This window comes from Podarcis melisellensis (genome assembly GCF_964234715.1).
Source record: "Podarcis melisellensis genome assembly, chromosome: 7".
NCBI lineage: Eukaryota > Metazoa > Chordata > Lepidosauria > Squamata > Lacertidae > Podarcis > Podarcis melisellensis.
This window is the reverse complement of record NC_138539.1, coordinates 90276064-90280573: the sequence shown is the minus strand read 5'-3', so window position 1 is coordinate 90280573 and position 4510 is coordinate 90276064. Positions and strand designations below refer to the sequence as shown.

Sequence of the window (4510 nt, the reverse complement as noted above, 5' to 3'; positions counted from 1 at the left end):
TCTGTATATTAATCCCCATAGTTTCCTTTTCCTTTCTTCTTCCAAAGTTCAGGACAAGCTCAAGGTTTGCCTATCAGCATGTAATTTCCACCCACTCTGTGATGTTCTAGCTTTTTGAAAGAGAGAGCTAAACCTCCCCCCCCACAAGTGTTTATTGGGACCTAACAGCAATGTAAAGCTATAACAGGATTAATCAGTCCCTAGGTACCATTTACAGGAAAGCCATTATGGATTCTTACACTTTGCAAAAGAGACTCCCTGGAACAGTCACACTACACTGTAGATGTGGATCTCAGATTCACTATATGGAGCTGCTGGAAAGAAAACAGAGATTAACACCTCTGAGGATCCCTGGGGACTCTGGAAGATTGCACTTCCTCAACCAAAAAAGGGGGCTTGGCTTGAAATTTCCTGCTGCAATTGCTTTGTTTCTCACACCTGCCAGAGATCCATTTTCTTGATTGAGAAAATTCAGGGCGTTTTCTTTTCTTTTCTTCTTAAACTTTCACATGCATTTAAAGAAAAGGATATGAGTGGTGTCATGAATACAAATGGATCCAACCTTCACTGGATCTACAAAAGGAATTGGATTCCCAGGCCAGCCTCAGCTACAAATGTTCCAAATTTTCATTGAAGCCGATACAGGTTTATTTGTTTGAAAAGACTTGCACCCTGCTGTAAATAGCACTTTCAGAAAATCAATGTCACAAAAGCACACATTGCATAACTGCAACCACACTATAGTACAGAAGAAACCATAAAAGCAACAGGTCACAAAGAGGCAAAATGCAACCATCGTGATGCGGTAAAACCCAGCAACCAAATAGGTCACCCAAAGAAACAAGAGAGCCTTTACTTGGCACCTAAAAGATAACAATAAAGTTCTCAAGTGGGTGGCTGTGAGCCACTGGACTTTCACAACCAGAACAGGCCATGTCCCTGGTGGCATCTGGAGAAGACTGTCATTGAAGAATTTAGCTCCTGGGTTGGTTCATAAGAGAGTAAGGATCCCCCAGGTACCCTCATGGTTCTGGACCAGGGTTGGGCAGGAGGTAGATCTGGGTCTACTGGTAGTTGGCAATAGTTTCTTGCTACTAATTTTTTGAATAACTTCTCCCATCTAAATTAGGCTGCTTGAAATGAGGAAAGCTAACCAGGAGTTGATTTCTGTTGGGAAAGACTGATCAGGTTCAGGTTCAGAATGTGTCCAGAGGCACCTGTTCTTTTTCACTTTGCTCTGGTTGGTAGATCCTAGGGTTCTAGGAAGAAGGAAAAAATGTAGTTCCAACAAACTTGAACTCTGCCCACACCTGTACTAGACAACTTATGGCTTTATAAATAAAAAACAGCAGGAAGCCACATGGGTGGTATGGACATGAAGGCAACAGTGGCAATTTGGGAGAGGAGAGTTCTGGGTCACCAGGGAAGCGAACTGGGATTCAGTTTAGGCCAGACAAAAGAAAACACTTCTTGGCCTAAAAAACAAAAAAATTGTTTATGGGATTGGCACCTACCCAGCTGCTCAGAAAACTGAGGCAATTTGTGAAGAGTGTTTTTTTAAAAAAAGAAATCAAGGGGTGTGTCAATTTTATGAAATAAATAAATAAATGTGGAGATGACCCCTGAGTTTCAGAGGCTTGCTTTGGCAGGGCCATGCTACAGGCTATAGGTTCCTCAGGCCTCACTGATGTGCAAGGGGGTGAGGAGGTGGAGGGGCCCTTTCAGAAAAACCAGAGGGGGGCTCCGTTCCTTTGCTAGCTGGCACTGACCTGGCTTTTCAGGTAAGGGGAAAAAGACAGGGCTCCCTTCTTTTCAGTGGACGGCACCTGGCAAATTGTAGGGAGCGCTGCTTGCTTGCCTGCCCGTCTTTGCCCTGCCGTGCCTGAACAATGGAAGGAGGCAAATGGGATTCCTCTCTGAAGAATCGCCCTTTTCCTTGCAGCTCCAGGTGCTCCAGGTGCAGAAGCAGCACCTGCCCATTGATGCAACCGCTGAATTGCCCTGCCAACAAGCCAGCCAATCCAGTGGCTCTGCTTCGCGCGCGGTGGTGGTGGTGGAGGGGGGGGGAGATCCGCTTTTCAGAGTGTTTCAGACAATTTATAATTATTCCACTTCAGGAGCATCAAAATCTCGGAGCTGCTCACATGTCCTATACATACTGATCCCTATTATTAAAGGAAAGGAAAGATCCCCCAATAGGTGGTTGATAACGTCGGCGCACGTGTAGTTGTTCTTTTCAAACCACACTTAAAGTGATCAGAGATGCGCCTCTTTGACGCATCATTAGGGTTCGCGCAAGAGAACTGCACAGTGGAGTCTATACATAGGAGCCAATTCCTAGGGGGTCGACGTTCCTTCAGTCCCCCCTTAAATATTTGAGGTGGCTGTCCTCCCCCAAGTTGATGGGCACTGCCATTCAAATGGTGTACTTGCGCCGAGTCTTGTGATCGGTTAGGCAGGGCGGGACTTACCTGCCGTCCTGTCCTCCCAATGTTTTAGTCAAGTTGGCATCCCTTAGTCTATTCTTTGCGGTGATATATTTTTTTTAAAAAATAACAGAAAGGCAACAAATACTTATTGTTGCTTTGTTTTTGAACAACACTAGTTCACTTTGATGAGGGCTTGGTGAGTTTCTGAATCCCTCCCCCGTCCGAAGTTCCTTGCGCACGAACCCAAATACTGTAGGTTGATTTTGGAAGTTAAGTCCAACTGAATGCATGGGAGATCAAGCAGCGAGCCAGGAAGTTCTCGATTGGTGGCGCTCGGGAAAGGTCCGCGCCAAGACCCAGCCTCCTGCCCACTAAAACCGCCGGGAAAGCATTGCTATAATAGGGTGATTTCTGCCTGAGATCGCGCGCCTGCGAAGCGCTTTGAAGGGAAGAAAGCGCTAATGTCACATTCGAGGAGAGTTCACTTTCCAGTGGCATCCTTGCTCACACGAATGCCATCTTTTAAACAAGAGAGCAAACATTTCCCCATTAAAGCAAACCCTGGATCGCTTGCTCCTTTCATCCGAGAAAGCTCCAGCATCTTTTCCATGCGCAGCCTTGATTCTGGTAGTACTTCCCTAGGAATAAGAAAAAAGCGCCTTTGAGCAATACATTTCCTGCTCGGCGACAGCAGCTCTTGATCATAATTCTGGAATAAACTACCAGACCTGCCTGAACAGCAGGCCTTCGTCTTAGATCAAAGGAGGGGGCCTTGTGGCGCTGCAGGTGACACTGAACTCCATCTCCCATCAGCACCTGTCCGCTCAGCAAATGGTCAGGGATGGTGGGAACTGGAGTCCAGACACCTGGAGGTCATCCGTTTCCCCAAATCTCATTGAGAGTTTACATGCTTTAGTGCGGGATCCAGCCAGAACGAGGTACTTTGAAGGCCTCGGATTTGAAAGGGATGGAGCGTTTCTCTCCTGCTGAAACAAAAGGGCATTTCAGCTGCTTCTGGGGGAAGAGAGGGCACTGCCTGGCGGCCCACCACAGGGTGCAACTCCACGCTAAGCATTTTCAAGTCCCACGGAGCCTTTGCACGTAGAGAGACGCACGTAGAGAGACGCTGAAACGTGCGGGACGATGGCGCAGCTCCGAAGCACATTCCCGTCCCGACAATTTCAACAGATCTGGCCGGGGGAGTCACGCTCTCTAGAAAGCCAACAGAGTTTTTCTCCTGGAAGCCAACAGAGTTGACTGTGGCGATCCTGGAGCCTCGGGCCCCTTGAACGTCGCCGGGCTAAGGTCTCCGTGAGGCCGACCTGCCGGCTCAAAGCTGGTTCCCTCAATCCGCTGAAGCCCTTTGCTCTGGGGTCGCCTGCCTGTTCCTTTCTTCGCCCGCGCCGGCTCCTGCGCTGGCGCTCGCTGCCAAGGCGCCTCAGTGCGGTTGGCCGACCGAGTCCCTGCCAGTCTTTCTTCAGCGGTTCGCCTGGAACATTTCGCACTAGCCCAGCTGCGTGAGGCGGTTTGTTTTAGTTAGGAAATGTTGGCGATGGGTCACCCCTAGGGTGCCGGGTACACCTGGCGAGCTCCTGCTGGCCGCCTGCTCTGAAGGCAGGTCGGGGGCGGCGGTGGGTGCCCAGGGCGCGAGGCCCTTCCGGGTGGCCAGGAGCGCAAGGGGGCCGCGGGAGAACTGCGTTGCTGCATTCTGTTTCTGACGCCATTTACTGTTGGTTGTCTGCAGTAGGTACTCAAAGATATACTGCTCTTGAGCGCAGAGGTTCCATTTTAGCTGTCACCGAACCAATCAATCTTCTATTGAAATCTTTAGCAGAGTTAGAACTTACGACCCCCGTCCGCCCTTTATGCCAAGCGAATAGTTTGGGAAGTGGATGGGAATTATTATGGCTAGGCCAATCTGATTACTATCAGCCTAGTTCCTCTGGAATTTTTGAAATCCAAGCATTTCAACCGAAGTCGAAAGTCTGGGCTGTGGCTGCCGGAGGTTTCCTTAGTTACCTTCTGAAGAAACAGACCATGGTTAAAGCATCAACTTTATTTCTTTTCTCTGCCTATGGTGC

General features: G+C 48.8%; 1 long non-coding RNA gene across 1 annotated transcript; it reads right to left on the bottom strand.

The window, feature by feature from the left end:
- Window positions 1-2571: 2571 nt before the first annotated feature.
- LOC309373607 lies at window positions 2572-4106 on the bottom strand. Its single transcript, XR_014170084.1, has 2 exons — window positions 3337-4106; window positions 2572-3067 (listed from the first exon to the last, which is right to left on the bottom strand). It is a non-coding gene; the product is annotated as an uncharacterized lncRNA (long non-coding RNA).
- Between the last annotated feature and the right edge of the window lie 404 nt (window positions 4107-4510).